The sequence below is a fragment of the Lathamus discolor genome, chromosome Z (genome assembly GCF_037157495.1).
Source record: "Lathamus discolor isolate bLatDis1 chromosome Z, bLatDis1.hap1, whole genome shotgun sequence".
NCBI lineage: Eukaryota > Metazoa > Chordata > Aves > Psittaciformes > Psittacidae > Lathamus > Lathamus discolor.
In genome coordinates, this window is record NC_088909.1 from 77,026,754 (window position 1) to 77,047,319 (window position 20,566).

Consider the following 20,566-nt stretch of genomic DNA (forward strand, 5'->3'; position numbering starts at 1 on the left):
GTCGTAACCTCCCAGGTTGCCATACCTCTAATTTTAAATTTTTGGTTTTGTAAAAAAAAATTGTCAAGTTTGATCCAGACATGTTTGTTGGCAGAGAGCTTAGAGTTTCACCCATTATTAGCCAGAACATTTCACTGTCGCAGATTTCCCTGGAGCCAGTGCAAAGCCTTAGAAAAATCTCTTTGCCATGTAAATATGTATTTTTCTATAGATTTTAGAATGTCAAATAGTGAAACAATATCTACTGGGGATGGGGCGGGGGAAGGAACTGTTGAAATGCTCAGCTGCTATAAATCAGAATGGTTTAATTTCATTTAGCAGAGCTATGCTAATTGCCCCCCACTGGCAACCAAGAACCAATTCTTTTGCTTTTGAAGATCCAACTCAGTATGCACTTATCACTGAGAGCAAAAGGATTGGGCCAAATATATGAGTGCTGTAAAAGAAGATACCTGGGCTGATTTCAGTGGAGCTCTGCCAGTGTATGTCACCTAAGGGTTTGGTACAACAGTTTCAGGCAAGGTTACATTCCTTTCAGAAGATTAATTATGTTTTATATGCAGTTACTAGGTACTTTGGGGGTATGTTGGCTACATAATATAAAGCAAGTAATAAAAAGAAAAAAGCAACCTGAATTTGCAGGTGGTCCATTTTATTGGACTAAAAATAAAAGGCAAGCATTTGAGAATCACAGTGTCTTCCTTAAAAGCTAGAGAGGAGGGCAAGTTGGGGCAGCAGAAATGAGAGCCTAGTTCTGATTCAGGCTTCATAATTACGTTCAGAGACAGAGATCAAAGCAGGAGCTGAGCAGGAAATGGCAGAGAAAAAGTCAGGTGCAGATATCACACCCTACTCTGTCGCCGTCATCAGCCAAAATCTGGAAGCCAGTCCAGTGTGGTGAATGACTTTGTTTGTTTAAAATAATTGCCTTGACTGAAGCTCATTATTGGGGTTTTTTTCTGACTGCTTTAGGTGGGAACTACTGCCAGCCTCTTTCTGGTGGTACAGGTAGCCAGGGTAATTACATCTGCCATTACGAACACGTGAAAAATTCTGGGGTCTTTATTTGGCTTCTACTCAGTCTTTTCTAGGAAAAGTGCTGCTAAAACAGGGGAAAGTGGACCTGAAGTCAATGAAACTTTCCTCTTCCAGAATACTCTAGTGGAAAGAGAAAACACCATCCAGAGATTTCATCAGATTGACTCACAGTGAAGCAACAGCCTGTAGTACTCCAATGACTTTTTTTTTTCCTTCTTCTTTCTTTTTTTGCCTTAAAACAAGGCCCTGGGTTTTTTTAACCTCACTACTCCAACTTTGCACAGAATGTGAGATGAAGAGACATTTCTGGCAAGACAACTGTGAAATGGATAAGTCTGCATACTGTCCTGAGTTCTGCTCTAACAGTTGTTTTTTTCTTTTCTAGTAGCTGGTGCAGTGCTGTGTTTTGGCTTCAGTCTGAGAACAATGCTGGTAACACACAAATGTTTTAGTTGTTGCTCACTAGCACTTACTCTTGTCAAGCCAGGGGAAGAAGAGAGGAAGTGAGTGAGTGGCTGCTTGGTTCCGAGTTACTAGTGGGGCTTAAACCAAAACAATACCTGCAATTTTCTAATGCCTACAAAAGCTATCAAAAGCACATTCTGGTTGCAGGTACACACTCCAGACTCAACAAGTATCAGTGCAAAGTTTGCTAATTACTCTGGTCTTTATTTTATCCTATACTGTTTGTTCCATGGGGTATTTGCCCTACTAACTGCATCAGGTGAACATAGAATCATAGAATGGTTTGGGTTGGAAGGACCCTTAGAGATCATCTGGTTCCAACCCCCTGCCATTGCCAGGGACACCTTCCAGTAGACCAAGTTGCTCAAAATCCCATCCAACCTGGCCTTGAACATTGCCAAGAATGCAGCAGCCACAGCTTCCGTGGGCAACCTGTGCCAGAGCCTCAGTACTCTTGTAGTGAAGAATTCTTTCCTCCTGATTCTAATCCAAATCTCCCTTGTGTCCACTCAAGCAGTTCCATGTCTCTCTTGTGTTGTGGCCCCAGAGCTGAACACAGTACTGCAAGTGGGGTCTCATGAGAGCAGAGTAGAGGGGCAGGATCACCTCCTTCGACCTGCTGGTCACACTCCTTTTGATGCAGCCCAGGATACAGTTGGCTTTCTGGGCTGTGAGCACACACTGAAGCCAGCTCATGTTCATTTTCTTGTCAACCAGCACCCCGAAGTCCTTCTCCACAGGGTTGATCTGAACCTCTTTTCTGTGCAACCTGTAGCTGTGCCTGGGATTGCCCTGACACAGGTGAAGGACTTGGCTTGGTTGAATTTCATGAGGTTTGCACTGGCCATGAGGTTTGCACATGTCTACTTAAATGCACTGACTTTATGAAGGAAGATGAAATCGCAATTCTTACTTTCGTAGTTATTGGAAATACAACAAAATCTGTTGTAACTAGAGAAGCTTTATACTTGTCTAAACTATTTATATCCCATCCTTGTGTATATAGCCATGTTAAATATATCTATAAATTTTAGACATCCAAATCTGAACCTAGTTTTGCTTTCTTTGGTGTCACATGAATAAACTAATGTGAGGTTTGAGCTTGGGATCCCAATAAGTGGGTAAGTGATTTGCTGGGAAGGAGCAAATAGTTGGTCCTGCAGGTACTATCTGATCTCTATTTTGATGCTTTCCTGCCCTGGGGAAACTGCAGCTCAGGAGAGGGTTCTGCTGTACTAAGGGTTCTACTAGCTAAGTCTGTGCTCAGTTTCCCCCCATTAAGGTTTCCATCTTGAACACAGCCATCTTGAAACTCTTCCTAGAAGTACACAAAGGGTTCAGAGGAATCCCTAAGGACTGTGTACACAGTGCAAGTGTATTCCTTAAAGAACAAGTAGGGGCAGGAGCTGCTACATAGAAAACGGTATGATGTCTGTTAAAAAGAGAAAGCCCAGGAAAAGTGAGAGGAAGTCTGATAGTAGATACGAGAGAAGAATCTGAGATGTGGTATTTAGCTTACAGAAGAGGGATGGATGCTAAAACAGGTTTCATTCACATCTCACTTCTAGACACAGTCCATACAAAGCCATAGAGTTCAAACTCAATCCATCAAAGGAATCTGGTTACTCACTCAGTAATTAACAGAAATACAGAGAAACTTGGTCATATCTTCCTTGGCTTCCCTAAATCCAGAGTTGTTCTGAAATGCTGCTTTCCGCTCAGCCTGTTCTCCCTTTCCTTCTTCCACTCCAGACAACCAGTTCATAACCTTTACAAACACGACAAAGGAGTCATTTAGCTCATTAGGTCAAAAGGTACATTTCTAATCCATCCCTGGGAGCAACATCTACTGTCTCTGGAGAATAATGATAGACATGTGACTGCATAACAGTGCCGCAGAAAAAGTAGCAGGCAAGAGGCAGGTTACACCTCACTCAAAGCAAACTGGTGCTGACCCCTGTCAGGAATCAAACTTTTGGTATGATCTGGCAAATCTTCCTGACAGGAGAGTTACCTGAGAGCTGTATCAGTTTCCCTCTTCTTTCACTCTCTCCTATGTTGGAGTTATTTCCTGCTGGGGAGTCTCCAGAGAGGAACATGTGGTGTGCCTTGTATTCAGCTCACTCATGCTGTCTTTCTCTGTGGTGTGAAGATGTCAGAAATGGCAATAGAAATGGTTGCTTCAAGCTGTGTTAAACTGTATGTTCCACTTTTATTTAAACTGCACACTTTTTTGAATACAATGCTAGCTAGCTATCTACTCAGGTACAAGTGACCCAGAACTTCAGCATGCAAGCTATAGAACAACATATAAATTTCTTTACCTTCATTAACAAAACTATGTTGTCAGACTATCTGCTGACATAATGTTGAAAGTGAATGTATAAAACCTGATATGGCCTGATACCTCAAGATATTTCAAGGTCTATAGTCTTTCCAACTGACAAATTCCAGGCTTGTAGTTATCATTGATCAGCATGTGGTGAGCAATTTTATTGGGCATCACTTATTTTATTCCTCCCTCCTTTTCATTTTGCTTATAATTACAATTACTACTAGTAGTATTATTTTATTACTATTATTATTACTACTACTATTATTATTTTACTATTATTTACTTTATTTCAGTTAGTAAACTGTTCTTGTCACAAACCACAGTCTTTATCTTTTTTATGATTCTCCTCCCCATCTCACCAGGAGCTGGGACAGGGAGAGGGGGAAGTAGATGAGCAGTTGCATGGTACTTAGTTGCTGGCTGGGGTTAAACCACTACAGTAGTAAACTTTAAATTTCTTAATTCCTGTTGCTTTAGGAAAAGACTTGCTCATTTCTAGGACGCTGACTTTGTTCTGTTGGGGTTTTTACATACTGAAGAAAAATTCTTATACATTTCAGTTATCTAGACTTCAAAATCACTCCTGAATCTAAACAGTACTTATCTAAAGGAAATTCTTATCACATATGGCAGCATTACTTTCATCTTTTCTATGTGCACAGTGAATACAGTAATTTAAAGAACGACAGAGAAATATAATCCTGTAACATTCATAATCACAGTTATTGAAAGGCTCATTATGTATTACAAGACCACAATTTTCACAAGCTAGTAATTTCTATTACGCATCCTCACTAGAACTGATTCTTAAAATAAACTAATCAACATGTGTTTTCCAACATGTTTTCTGGGCAGGTACCAATATTTATTATGGATATTTTAATTAAATATTGCTTGAAATTAATCAGTGAAAACCAAGTGTAGGAGATATTTCTGGGGCACAGAGATTTCATGCAAGCCCAAGATCCAGCAGGTGAAGCTGTCAGTCTACTGCTGCTGTGGAGACTGTGTCAGGTATACATTTATTCTCAGAGATGGCACTCTGGCATTTTACTGCAAACATTCAGACTAGCCAGTCAGAGAGATCAGGCTGGAGTCTGGATTGCACTGTTCCCCGGCAAGTGAGGGGAAAGGGTGGCTGGCTCCTAGAAGCTATTCAGAAACTGGAGACCTACAGGGTAGACACGAATGCTTTAATTCCTAGTAGAAATTACTTCAGTTTTTGCTTCTAGAATTTCAGGATCAAGCTACCTTGAATTCAAATCACCTCAGGTATATCAATATCCCACATTCTTACCAATCAAATCTTAAGAATTTCACATAGCTCTAGCTTTTATCCCTGATCTCGCTTGGCTTTCACCTGATTCACTGTGCCTTTCTGCTCTTCACCTCATTCAAGTGTTTCCAAGGGGGTTTGTTTTATGTTTTGTTTTCACGTTCTTTTCCAAGTAGATCCCAGGGTTATGCCTTCTCTCTGAAAAATGATCCATTTGAACCTCCTAGCCAGAATTGCTTCTTTCCTTTTCAAGCTCATTGGCAATGGCAGAAGGGGACAATATGTCTTGTCTTCTTCTACTTTTGCAGATGTTTTCTTTTTGCCTCTGTGGTTTCAGTCCTTGTTTCTGTCACTAACCAAAATTCCCAAAGAGCCTTTTATTTTTGTCCTAAAAATACTGTTTCTCCTCACAATCTTTCAATCCTTCATCAGTACTAAATCATCCCAGCCACTGGATTAATTTAACAGTTGTACTAACAGCCAGAATATGGCAGAAATCCCTTCTTCTGCCACCTGGCTGTTGCTGCAATAACGAAAAAAAAAAGTTGTAGCAAATTCCTTTCCATGTAACAATGCGAATTAAAACCCATGATCGTTAACATCTCATTCATTTCATGTTCCCTTCCTCAGCAAGAACAAATGGTGAAGTGGTTGTAGCCACTTCATCCCTTCAGTGGAAATCTGGCAGCTGACAGGTAACGTGTTTCATCTTCTCACCTTCCCCAGAGCGAAAGTCCTCAATGTTTGTTCAGTGTTGATGTAGCCATCAAACCATCCATTGCTGACAATATTCTTATTTCTTCTTGCTTTATCATATAATCATCATAGAACCATAGAATGCTTTGGGTTGGAAGGCACCATCATAGACCACCTAGTTCCAACCCCTTGCCATGGGCATGGACACCTTACATTAGACCAGGTTGCTCAAAGAACCATCCAACCTGGCCCTGAACATTGCCAGGGATTGGGCAGCCACAACTTCTCTGGGCAACCTGTGCCAGTGTCTTAACATTCTCACAGTGAAGAACTTCTTCCTGATGTCTGATCTAAACCTGCCCTCTTTCAGTTTAAAGCCATTCACCCCCCTGTTCTATCACTACATGCCTTGTAAAATGTCCCTCTCCAAATTTCTTATAGTCCCTCCTTAGGTACTGGAAGGCTGCTCTAAGGTCTCCCCTGAGCCTTCTCCAGGCTGAATAAACCTCAGCCTGTCTTCATAGGAGAGGTGCTCCAGCCCTCTGAGCATCTTCATGACCTCCTCTGGACTCACTTGAGCCACTCTGTTGGGAGAACTATCAGAGAAATAGGAAGAGAAGAGGTAAGTGGGAAAGGCTGTCACAGAATATAGTAATGGGTACTACATTGATGAAAAGAGGCAGTTTCAAGTATCATATACATACCTGTGCTTTACCTGTGCTTGTTCACTTACATTAATGGATTTTTCTCTGATTTCCAAAGGAATATAGAATCATAGAATCATAGAATATCAATCATATCTGTCTGCATCACTGTTACCAATATGATTCACCTGATGCCTGATTTTTTCACATCACAAGTGAAAAAGACAATCACTGCCCCAAAGATTTTGCAACCTGCAGTCCCTACACCACAGGCATTTAGGACTAAATGTATGCCAAGGCCTGCAACTAACTTCATATAGGGTGAGTCATAAGGATTTCCTGGGAAAAAAGGGCTTCTCATTTGAAAAGTAGGTGAAGAAAACTGAGCTTACATGTCTTCAGGGGAAGCTCCTGACTCATTGAGCATGGCCCACTGCATACAAACAAGGCAGGGTTCACCCTGAAAAGCCCTCAAACATCCACTCCACATACAAGCAGCAAAATACCATAACACATTGCAGCAAATTCACAAGCTCCCAAATGGACCAAAAGCCATATTGCTCCCCAGGAATCAGAGGCATGTCAAAGCCTTGGCAATAGTGGACAATTAACTGAACAAAAACCCCAGGTGTTTTTAGGCTGTGGGCTACACTTGCCCTCTCCAGAGATCCATGGTGGAGAGGGGAAGAAGTAACTCTCAGTTTGATATGGGAAATAAAAATCACCTTTGATTCTAAACCTCTTAGGGGATGCACCTGACAAGTCCAGAAATGCATTTTCCTGGGAGACTGTGATGCCACTGGAAGCAGAAGCACAACTTAGAATCAAAAGCAGAAATAGTATCTTAGGTTTTGTTTCAGCTTCATAGTGAGGTTTACTTTTGATTTTATTTTATAGATTTACTTCATGCAAACGACATTGAGACATGTTGTTTCAGTTACTCAGTAATTTTCATGATATGTTAATTAATGAAAACTCCAAATACAAAGCTAAATACATACTGCTGCTTAGAAAGTCTTTTGGATTTCGTGGTCATGAAATAAAATAAACTTTATATATATATTTTTTTATAAAATAACCCTTCATGTATGTATGGTCACCTTTCTGCTAGCCATGTTCACCTTCTAAAAGTGACAGCCACTGCTGTGAATACAAAACTTTCTACAGATTGTAGAAGGAAAAGTTTAATCTACCTCCTTATTCCTGCTGAATTTTCTTCAAACCCACCCCTACAGAAAAGTTAAGTATTCACATAACTTCTCTGCACACATGCTTAAAATAGTACAAAATTGGCCACTGTTCAGATGAGTTAGAATAAATGATAGAGCCAGCAATAAAATAATATTAATATGTCTAAACAGTGACTTTCCCCAAGTTCTGCAACCTGTGAGATCTGTCCAGCAGACCACCACCCACCTCCGTGCTGCACGATATGCTCAGATCAAACTCTTCACTGCAACGCTTGAAAAGCTCCTGATCCCTAAGGAAAATAATAGATGGTCAGGAAACTGTGTGCTAAGTTCAGAAACTATTTCAGATGTAGAATACTGTGTCTGAAAAGAAAGCAAACTTATTACTCACAGCTGTATTGCAACAAATTCAGAGATGAAGCCATTGAGGCCCCCTTTGTATTTTCTTTGGCCTCCACACAAATTGTTGACATCATTTTAGTCTTCACTATTCTTCTACTGCTGTTCTGAGTTTAAGGCTGTATTTCAAAGATGGGAGAAGTTCTGGTCAATCAGTGGGGGGATTCCTCTGGGAACTCCTGCATCTTTTGCCTGAGGCAACTGACGAACAATGACATCCAGTGCCATGCAAACCTTTAAAATTTTCACTCAGTGAATTTAGGACTCTCAAAATTTGAATAAATTAATAAACAAATAAATAAATAAATTCCTAAGTAGAAAAAGAATTACACAATAGCTGCAAAAATATTTATGCTCACAGAGTGGCTGAGGTTGGAATGGGCCTCCATGTGGAGACTCCACAACCTCCTTCAGCAACCTTTGCCAGTGCTCAGTCACCCTCCCAGTGAAAAAGTGTTTCCTGATGTTCACACGGCCTGTCCTGTGTTTCAGTTTGTGCTCATAGCACCAACTTGGGTTTCTTATATTTGGGCTATTGAAAATGCATAGGTGGAATTCTGGGTAAGTTAAAACACAACTACTCACCCCGATAGCGCACCATGCAGAGACAATGAGAAGTCAGGGAGGGCAGCAATCACACGGGGACAAAACTTCTGTAGTGACAGGACAAGGGGTAACAGGTTCAAACTTAAACAGGGGAAGTTTAGATTGGATATAAGGAGGAAATTCTTTCCTGTTAGGGTGGTGAGACACTGGAATCGGTTGCCCAGGGAGGTTGTGAGTGCTCCATCCCTGGCGGTGTTCAAGGCCAGGTTGGATGAAGCCTTGTGTAGGATGGTTTAGTGTGAGGTGTCCCTGTCCATGGCAGGGGGGTTGGAACTAGATGATCTTGAGGTCCTTTCCAACCCTAACTATTCTATGATTCTATGATTCTGAATTAATGGCTCTAAGATTGATTTACACAAATTATTTTCAGCAAACTGTTGCGTAACCACTTTACAGAGAACACGGGACTCGGATTTAAGTGGTCTAACATAAGGCATGGTCTAACATACAGGAGCTTGCTCACCTGTGGCTGTGAATTAAGTGCTGAAAGGTTGCTGAAAGCTTTGGTTTAGTTGGTTAAGTTGCTATTTAGTTTAAATTGCAGCATGACAGTAACTCCATACACTACTGTAGGTCAGGTGGCTACTGGATCCCCTCTGGGCAGTGTGGAATTTCACTGTTTGGGGGTGAAGTTGCCTTTGGTGTGGAGGACTGGGACACAACTCACCCAGCAGAGCTGGACAGCACTCTGCTGCATCCTGCCTTGGGATCAGCTTTGGTAGGAGGGTGACCATGCTCTGCATGGGATTTGTAAGTCCAGACTCAAAGGAGTCTGAGTTTGAGAGGTGGGCCACAAGTCTACAATCATAGGTTTCAGTCACCGTGAAACAGCAGCAGGAATACAGCTCCTGGCTCAGGCATTGTCATTTCCAGAGGTACGCTTGAAAATCTTTTCCCTTTTCCCTTTTGGCCAGACAAATTTTCTGAGGTGCCACTTTCTGCAAAATCTCTTTTTCATTGAAATATACCCTTTTTCTAGTAGATGCATGGTGTATGTTTGCAGTAATTACAGAAGATGTTGTCCTTTTCATTTATGCCTGTGCAATCCAGTTTGACATCATGTCATAAAAGTTTATGTGCTGTGTTCTCTGAGCTCCTTACTAATATCTCTGGCATTCTCCCTGGCTATCCAAAATCAATACCATTGCTCCTCTCTTAATAAAAAATGGAGCATTGAACAGGGTCCAAATGTGCACACTGACAATTTGCAGCAATTAGATGTTGTGCTAACAAATGACCATCCCAAGGGTGATAAAGCAGGACCAGGATGATCACCGATGTCTTTCACAGCGGAGCCTGTGAATAACTGGGACTTTTAAGAAGTGGATTCACTCTCTGTCCCTGTCTCTCTCGTCGGACAGTCATAGAAATGGTAAAATCAGGACAGAGAGGCATTCAAATTAGGAACCTTGGGGATCAATTTTTACTTGCAGCTGATGGATTGTAATCGATGTTAATTAACCAGACTCCTTTTCAGACCAGGATACACTGATAAAGCCACTGTGTGCATTTTTGACCAAGAAAACTGATTTTGCTAGAAAGTAAAATGGGGATACTTTAAGTCCTTTAGGTAAGTATGCCTTCAGGGACAGAGGAAAGAGCAGCAAATATCTCAGTTACAGAACTGGCAATAGGATGGTGGGGTGCTGGCCTTTTGGCTCATACTTCAAATTTAAAACCTGGTTGTGGAGACCAAACAGTATAACATTTTTTTCAGTGAACTATGTAAAACATACATTTGTTCTCAGGTCAAGTTCAGAAGGAAAAGTGTTGAATCAGAAGTGGTGCCTACAGTATTACAGACTACACAGATTTCTCTTGTGCATTTGAAGCTATTCATAAAATCCTGTTTCTTTTAAAATTGCAATTAGGAGAGCACTTTAAATTTCTGTATTAAAAAAATAGTTTTTATTTTCATTGCTGCAAAAAGATTGAAAATAAGGCTAAAATACACACCAAAAGTGTGGAAACCAGAAGAGTATTTGAAGCATATTCCATTTTTTATTTTTAAAAAAGAGTGGGAGAATTGTAGGGGAAGGGCTGCATCTTGGTGTTTGGACCCAGGTTTGGCAACTCTGCGCTTCTGGAAAGGTAGCCAAAGACTGAGCAAACATACAGACTGAGTTGTCTTTTTTCTAGAAATACTTGCTTCCAGATGGGTGGACACAGTCAGAGAAAGCTGATACGGGTCCTGCATGGGCTGTACTTGTTCTTCAGATAAACAAAGGAGTTCATTTTCCAGTGCTGTCAGACTATCACCTCTTCCTGACGCTAGACTCTCTGAAAATTCACAGTGCAAGAGAAGGAAAATATACTGCAAGCAGGATTTATATACTTGCCTATATGCAAATCTTGCAGCATTGATCTGTGAATTTAGTGAATAAAGCTGTCTTTCTAGGGATCTTTGACTGGAATAAAAATTGAGGCTTTCAACGAACTCTGAGTGGCATGAGAATGAACTCTAGATAGCACCAGAATATATTGTTATTCCTCAGGCTTAGCAGGGGGCTTGATTGCAAACTCACTGTGACAGGGACCTTTTCTGTTCTGTGTTTGTTCTCTGAAAGCCAGCAGGACACGGTTTCCAATTAGTTCTTCTAAGCATAGCAGTGGTACGTAGGCATTAATGCAAAATTAGTATGAACGAATTGGTCTAAGGTAAAACCACTGTGTGCTCTGTTATACGGATGGTAGCAGGTCATAATTATCACAGGCAAATCACTTAATGACTGTTGCTCAGTTCTCTCTGTGTATAGTTGGAATATTTCCTTTCCTTTCTCTTGTAACTTAAGATGTAATCTTGCAGAATAGGATACTTTCTTTTATGGATTTGCATAGCATCTACCACAATCAGGACTGAGAGGGTACAGGGAAAGATGCGTCTTGACTCTGCAGAGATTTACTTGGATTGCTTACTTAGCATATGAAATTATCTATTAACTGGAATACAAAAAAAAATATGTTGACTGGTCTATGAAGTTTTATAAAACAGAATATCTTTCTCATGTTTCAAATATTTTTGGGTAATTTTTCTTCTAGGAAATGTAAGGGAATATGGAGACCATATGCCAGGAGTGTAATTTAGCCCAGTTTTATTACTGACATGCCCTACCACTAGCAGGAGAAAAAGGTAATTTCTGCCTAATGTTACTGCTACAGGAGGGAGCAGAGGCACCCCTTGTGCTTTATGCAGTATGTCAACCCAAAATCACAGTGGAGTGTTCCAGTGCAGAACTCAGAGCTACAGGAGCAACAGTAAATGCAGACTTCTGATCAAGGATCTGGAAGCTATTAAGGAAGGAAACAAAAACAAAAAAAAAAAAAACAGGGACCTAATTTTCGAAGCACTTACTTGCTGAACGACAAGTATCAAATTTGCCATTCCAGGTATTCCTATAATAGTCTAGATATAGAAAGCAAGCCTTCTTTTCTCTTTCTTTCTTTCTTTAAAATGAGCTGGATTCTAGCTTTCCATGAAGCAGAAGCTTCAGTCCTAACTGATCATGTGGATCATAAGCTGTGGTGAAATCTGTGTAACAGTCATATACAGAGCTTGTACTACACAAGAAACTGATCTGCCAGAGGGATAACTTGTGATTTACAATACACAACAAAAAAGTTTTCATGTAATATAATACTGTAAAAGCCTTGGGTGTCATCAACCCTCATTCAGTCCTGAACTGTAAACATCAGGCTTCTAATAGGCATTACTATGTTTATCACAGAATATTTTCAGTACGCTACTTTCAGTGTAGGAGAAGTTTCACTGGTTTTGTACATGGCTTGCTACTTTTGGAGAGTTTTAGTAAACAACTAAACTATACTCTTGGAAACACATCAGACGAAACTGCATCAACTAGTAGTTACTGTCAGCGTTACCATAAAGACTTCTCAAGTCACAAGTTGTTTGTGAAGTGCACAAGATAAAAGGCAACTTGCCATTTAGGCTGGTGACAGAATTGAATGTCCTAGTGTATGGAAAAGGTCTTCTGCCTGATAAATAAAGCAATAATATCATGGTTGTTAGGACACTGAGCAAAAATGTACTGACCATAACATTTTAAAAGAGGGTCTGGTTTGTTCCAGGCTCAACAGTGAAATTATACTCATCTGTAAAGTCTGCATTTTGATCTATTTCTAAGCAAATTTAAAACAGCTTCTACATCTAATATGAGATTCAAGAACAGATCCTTCAGTCAGAATTTGCTGAGATTTTTAATACATTTGAAAACAGCAGTAGTTAGAGAATGCCAAACTCCAGCAGTTCTGGATTAAGTGTTTTCAAGGAAGGGCAGTTTCAGGTGAAGTGAGCCATCCAAAATTGTGTGACTGCAAGAGACAAATCAGCAGAAAAGTGGGGGAGAAACACCATAAATTTTCTTCAATGCAACTGAGATCTGTCCCATGCAGGTTCACCAAGGTAAATCAAATACTTTTTCACCTTTTTCTTGCCAGAAAAGAAAAAAAAAGATACTTTCACTGGACATCTTTTATCTTTCTGAACCAAAAAATTATTTCATGCCTGATCAATATCTGTAGATGACTTGTCAAGTGGTTCCATCATAATAACAATCTTGTGTTGAATTCATTTCGCATGTCTCTTGATCATACAGAAGTTTAATTTCTAGAAGCTCACAGGTGTTAAGATTTAACATTTCAAGACAGAGAATGTTATATGCACTCCTAGATATTTCAGATTCCCAATTTCAGCATTCCCAGTTTCAGACTTCCCCTGAATCTTCAGAGTACCTCAGCAGTACAGGGGTTCTCATTTCTGCAGTCACCCTGCCCAAGAGAGTTTTTGCTGTTGGAACATTTTTCTGAACTAACTTGGGAAAGTACACACATACACCTGCACAGGCACACACACACACTAGCACCCCATTACTGCTAGCACAGCTGAAACCTATACTCAAATATTAACAAAGGATTAACAGTGAAACTTGCATTCAGAGAAGTCCTGGAACATGTCAAGTGTTTAAGAGACACTTGCAAAATATCCTCATTTCTTATTCACCAAAGCACTTACCAGTATAGAGGCCTTTCAGTGGGCAACCTTCTACTACTCCATAGGCATCAATTTATAGCATCCCCGATGATTCAACCCATACTGAAGACTACCTTGTCTAAGCAACTGATGTATTTCCTGCTCCCTTGAGTTGTTCTTTAAGATATTTGTGTAAAGGGATCATTTTATCCATCACTAAAATACAGGCACACCTGTGGTATAACTCAGCAACTACTTAATGGCACAGAGCAAAGCTGTATGAGAGGTTTAAAATGGAAAGTCAAGGCTATGAGAAAACAGCCCTCCTGCAGCAAGTGGCTTAGATACTATCCTGCTTGTTCTAGAAAGCATCCATTTGAAATGTAGTATAACTGAATACAGTGGTAGGTCAGACACCATGGCCTTGCTGATTTAGTTAATACTAAAACATGGGGAGTAGCTGAGGATTGCCTATATACATTTACTCTCTAGTATTTATATTTCCTATTTTGGGGGCATAAAATGTTTCTTGAGTTTGTCACACAGTATATGCACCATGCTAAAGAGCAAAGTAAAAATGGCTCTGATGAAAGCTGTATTACTTAGTAAAAAGCTGGGGACAGTTTTCAGAAGAGGATCCCAACAGGTAAATGGAGCTTTTGATTTTTTTCACCCATAAAAGTGGTCTGTTCAATTTTCCTTTCATCTTGCTAATAATTTTCTAATGCCTTCACCAGCAACGCTCTTGTGGGCACAAATGCCTGTTAGGTTTGCCATTGGATGAGTTCATTGTCATGGATGTGTCCAAGCAGAATTCAAGTGATATTTTCTTGAAGCAATGCAAGTGAGTTTTACTTTTACCTTGCTCACATGGTATTTTATGTTAACTGCAGGTTTTGTGGAAGAAGAAACTTATTTAAATGTAAAAAATGCAATCAATTTTGATTGCATGAGAATTCTTTGTTAGGGCTCACATGACAATGAGAGATAATAACAAGCCAGTTTTCTTTCAGCATACTCATTTAATGTTGGCTGGAAGAAAATGGCATGTCAATGCCAGATATTTTCTTCCACCTTCTTTCTTTTCATAGTTCCTTCTTCATGTGTCTTGGTGTTTGAACACTACTGATAACCAGAGCAAGAGATCTGGACCCCATTATCAACCATTTAACTTCTAGAGAATTCAGAAAAATCGGGAAATGTATCTTAAACTGGTGAACAGAACTGGGCATTTTTAAAGGGCCACTGAGACCTGACAGAGGCTCAGCTATCCTTCCACTGTCTAGAGGAGAGCCAATCTGTATAGACACTTCTATAGAAGTGTCTGAAATTGGCTAGCATGACCAAAAGGCCAAGATGTAGGTTACCATTTCAGAGCATGGTTTGGCTTTCAGAAGTTAGCTCTTTAGCATTCATTTGAAAAAAAAAAATCATATTACCAATCACTGTAAAGCAATCAGATCCCCAACATGACCAACAGCTCATTAGAGAGTGTATATTATTGCTATTGTATTATGCTACGTGTATAAAGCAGTCGGAGCAGACAAAGAAACTTATTCAGACATAGTTTCATCCACAAGACATAAGTGATGGCAGGACTGTCTGCATCGAGAGATAGAAGCACTAAAGGAGCTGTCAAAGGGAAAAAAACTCTGCCCCGGCCTGCCATTCCACAAGCTGTCTGGAAGAAAACATACAATAAGACCAAGAGAGTCTGTAAAAATCTTGGATGCAGATTTGAGGGGGAGAATAATGGAAATTGAATTTTTCTGGAACATGCTAAAGAAAAAAGGGTGAGTGGAGCCTGGCTGCAACACAGGGTTTGCAGGGAGGTGACAAAAACAAGAGCAAAAAGACAAACAAAACCACACAGTGACAGAAAATGTATTTGTAGAGAGAAGCTAAAGGTAAAATATAGCCAAGAAAAGTAACCCTATAAAATCCTCTACCGTGAGCATTCTGAGGTTGAAATTCTATTTTTCCTTTATTTTACAAGCAGCAAACCGGTCTTTCAGTTAGAAAACACATCTATTAAATAATTTCTCTCTAAAAAGATTCATTCCCGTATTAAAACTGCAGTAGGTTTCACAGTTTCTCCAAGCAGTTCTGTGGGTTTTGTACTCTAGCTTTCAAATAAGGGCTAAATTCTGTGACCTCTTAATCACAAAGCAGATCCTGGCATATGCAAGGTAATCAGAGATTGTGCTGCTCACTGTATCTAAAATTTAAAATGCAGCTGTTGAGAAATTGATATAAACTAACTACAGTAGCCGGGAGTTAAATATTTATATTAGTAAAAACTGGCCTAGCTCTTGAGTTCCTAGAAGATCAGAGTTAACTTTCAGCTTGTGACTCAATTGTGAAACAATGCCATTTTCTCTTTTCAAGCCAACAGACAGCCCAAAACAACACCCCTGGGAAGACATGATTCTTTAAATGAGAGATTTTCTTCACTGAGTCGTAAGTCTGAAGTTTTCAGATAATTCTATGTAAGGTTTTGTTATTAACTATTCACCAATGAAAAAAAAATAGGTTAGAAGGAATAGGTACAACTTGTACTAAACATCACTGCATACTGGACAAAGCATATGTAAGATCTGTTGGTCTAATTTTTTGCCTGGTTTGTGGGAAAGGGCTACTGCTGGTAGAGGTTTTCCTGTGCTTCTCCCCCTCTTACCAGGGATTAAAAAAAAAGGCAAAACAGGGGATTAAAAAAATAGGCAAAACACCTTAACAAGGCCAAGGAACATATGAGACAATATAAAGAACAGAGAAAACACTCAAAACCAAAGTGTCAAAGCAGATATGGATGTCTGCCCCACATTCAAGTAACATCTAGTTGATGATATTGCTGTAATTTTTTTTTTTTTTTAATCAAAAGCAGCCATATACTTGTGAAATTAAAGTATTATTTTATTGAGAAAATCTGAATTTTGTGCAACTTAGCTGATGCTGGACAAGAGTCAGTATCAGGAGTAGATGCAGTAGAATGCAAGTGGACATTGCAAAGTTTGATACAAAAGCCTCTCTTATTTACACTTTCATGGATGACCTAGAAAAATATCTGAACCCTTTTATTAATAGAAAATACATGTCACTGAACTGTGCTGAAAATAGAGCAAAAATTCAAAGCCGTTTCAACTTTGAACCACATGACCAGAAATGACTGTTGGAAGATGTTAGAAATAGATTGCAAATATCACAAGGAAACTCAGTTTGAAACAAGTTTAGCCAACAAAACTCGAGAAAAATAATTCCACGTCAAAAGGGGGTGGGTTTGGCACAAATCGCTGGTGCTGGTTAAGGGCTAGTTTGGAAACCACAGTTTCTGGGTACAGAAAACAGCTGCAAATGCTGCTGTTTGTGTTCAGTGTTCATTGGTTCATTTAAGGATAATGCATCCTCAAAATTTTCTTCTGTTTTCAAAGTTTTAGAGTTCAGGAGCTATTTTCAAACCGGAGTTGTTTGGTTTTTTTGGATAAGGTCTACTTCTGGATAAATACTGATTTTAAAGGATATTCATAGAGGTTTGGGGTGTATGTATTTTATTATTTTAGGGGTGAAACATAGAGCAGAAAATAGCGAAAGGATAGTTTTAAGTTTTGCAAACCACAAACACCAGCTTCTTCTATTTATTTCTTATTCACAAAAAACTAGTTGCATCCAAAAGGCTTCTCGAGGCACATTTTTTGGGAAACACTTATGATGGGTTTGCCATTGAATGACCTCACCCCCAGCAATATGTTTGTAATGAGTAATACTAACAATGAAGATGTCATCAAGCACTAAAATCCTCCAGAGAACTGGACCCTGTTCTCAGCTCACAGTGTATGTAAACACTGGAAATACATGAGTGTTGGAATATCAGATAGTCCTTATCCTCCTATAACAGGATAACTTCTTTCTCCATACACAGCCACATGAAATTGTCAGAAGATAACTGTGTTTGAAATTCTGCTATACTTCTTATTCTGCTGCACTGGAAATACTAGGCTAACATCTAATCCTCAAAGTTATAGCCAGTGTCCCTTGCCCATTTCAACAGCAGGACATTCTCTCTTCAAAAGTATCTGTGGAGGGTTCAAGCCAAAGTCACTGATGAAAGCCAAGGCTCCTGTCTGTCCTGTTTGTTAAGCAGTCTTGCTCTCTTTCATCTGTCTTTCTGTAGGGTTTACAGTTGCTGCAAGGGAAGAGATTGTGAATTTTCATTTTTCCTCAGCTTAAATTTCACAGCATATGTGCTCTCTGCATACAGACCTGGCTACAGGGGCTCTAGAAACAAATTCCTGAAACACTCGCAACATCTAACTGTCAAAACAACATTCCTTCCAGAACCGCATTATCATCAAACTTGCCCAAGATAGCTATTGTCTAACGGATGTTTGTGAGGGGCAACAGGACCAGGGAAAACTCCTGTGCTCTCTTTCCCATGTCACTAGTAGCAGCAGTTTCACAAATTCTTGAGAAGTGGTCCAAACTAGTCTAATAGACTGTGAGCTCATGGAGACCACGGAGCTTGAGAGCAGTAAGGTGCTAAGATAAAAAAGCCTATTCATGCGTTTATTCCTGCCAAAGACAGGAGCAGCTGCTCTGGGTGGGAATGCAGTCCTGGTTTAGGAATGCATGCTCCTGGCACCATCACCCATGAATGTCTCAAAAAACTTGACATCCTACAGAAAGGAGGAAAATAGCACTGAAGCTTCCAACTCTGAAGATATCTCCAGGAAGAGCAGTAAAGTATTTTGGATAATAAACTTAGCTACACTGAGCTCCTAGCAGAGAAAATCAGGCAGGAGGAATACAACCTTCTGCTCATCAGATGTCTGTGACCATCCTTGCCCACGGTGCCCAGTGCCCCAAGCACCTGGAGGGCTGAGCTCACCACAGCCAACAGCCATGGAGATAACCAGGCAGGGCTGATGGGCATCAAGAGTCCTCAGAAGTTTCCATGCTGGCTGGAAGGTGGGATTTTTCCCTCCTCATATTACCACCCTTGTGGGTGCTTTGTTTACATCCTTACATAGTAAGTATGGTCATAGAGATAGTCATAGATATCTCTTTAAAAACGAATATCTTGAAGGGACAGCCCAGAGCCTGATTGTGTGGCCTGGGATTGCCCCTTCTTTTTGTTTGTTCTATTTCGGTGAACACAGTCTGGTGTTACTGGGGTAGACTTTGTTTTTTAGATGCCCACAGAGGTCAAAACAGTGTAAGTTTACATTCCCTATAATATGCCCTAGGCCATACCCTATCTGCATTAGTCTGCATGAATCTGAGGCACTCCAGCTGGATCCATCAAAGGCAGGGAGGCATTGTGTCGTGTGTGAGAATCCCAGAAGAATCACACCTAATCTCACCTGACCTCATGAAGAAGGATTGACCTCTAGGTACATGTTCTCTCTTGTTTTGGACTGCTGCTCTTTACATTCTGAAATCTCCCAAACAAGCAAGCAATCCTGGGGTGCCATTAAGTGTGTCACATTTTGGGACTTAGCCTTACCAGGAGACTCTTCCTGTCACACCAGTGCTGTGTGTATTATGCACTTGAACACAGAAACTGTATGTGTGCTGGACACTAATAAAGTGGGTTTGCACCTTAGTTTTACATGTGTCTGCTCTCTCTACCCAGTGCTCCCTGGAGATGCCATGAGGTCCAGTGCTCCCTCTTGCCTTCTTATTTTCCTTGATCCGTAGGTGCAAACAGCACTCTGCTGTGCTGTGTTACACAGGGGGGTGGGACTGTTTCAGATTTGAGGCTGTAAGGGGAAGACCATCCCAGGAGGAAGTGCTTCTGAGCCACATTCTGGAGGGAAGAAAATGGTGGGATATGGTCTTGGATACAGATGTAAGTTTAAGAAGTGAAAGAGTTACAAGCCTTCCAGTATCTGAAGGGGGCCTATAGGGATGCTGGGGTGGGACTCTTCATCAGGGACTGTAGTGACAGGACAAGGGGTAATGGGTTAAAGCTTAAACAGGGGAAGTTTAGATTGGATATAAGGAGGAAATTCTTTCCTGTTAGGGTGGTGAGGCACTGGAATCGGTTGCCCAGGGAGGTTGTGAGTGCTCCATCCCTGGCAGTGTTCAAGGCCAGGTTGGATGAAGCCTTGTGTGGGATGGTTTAGTGTGAGGTGTCCCTGCCCATGGCAGGGGGGTTGGAACTAGATGATCTTGAGGTCCTTTCCAACCCTAACTATTCTATGATTCTATGAACTTCCAGACTGGTCTTGGGGAGGGTTTTCAGTAGGGAGGGAGGCAGATTAAGCTTAAGATCATCTCTGAATCCTTCATGCTGCTCAAGAGCTTCTGTATGGAGAAAGTAGCCCTTTCAAAAGTGGGTGTGACACCCTTTCCCGTGCTAGGGTCTGCTGCTGATACAAAGCTGACAAGGTACGCATACTCTTCTCCAGGTTACCAGTCACTCCACAACTGTGGAAAGAAAAGGTCAGTGATGCCAGCAAGGTGTTGAGAGCCAGAGAACCTGGCAGTGGGGAAGCCGTGACTTCCAGCGGCCTGCATCTCTGCTGCTTGCTTAGCAGAGTGCCACACAGTATTCATGCAGGCTCATGATGGTCTCCCTTTGTCGTGGTTTAAACAAAAGTCATCCATAAATTACACAGTCGCTCTCTCACTCCCCCCTTCTTGCCCTCCCCTTAGAGCCCAGACCACAGAGTGCAGCAGCATCTCTCTCCCTGGTGTGAGAGGATCACTTCCCTCCTTGTCTGGAATCATTTGCTCCTTCTTTGGGTGTTCCCTAGCCAGGAAGACCATAGTTTCTTGTATGTGGCTATACAACAAAGCAATGTCAGTCCCCTGGGGTAGCAAGGGACTTTATGGAGGACAAAAGGGAGGACCGTTCAGGGGTACCGGAAGGGTTTCATCTTAGTGTGCCGTGCAGTCAAAACCAAGGTTCTTGGGAACTGTGGTTGGACC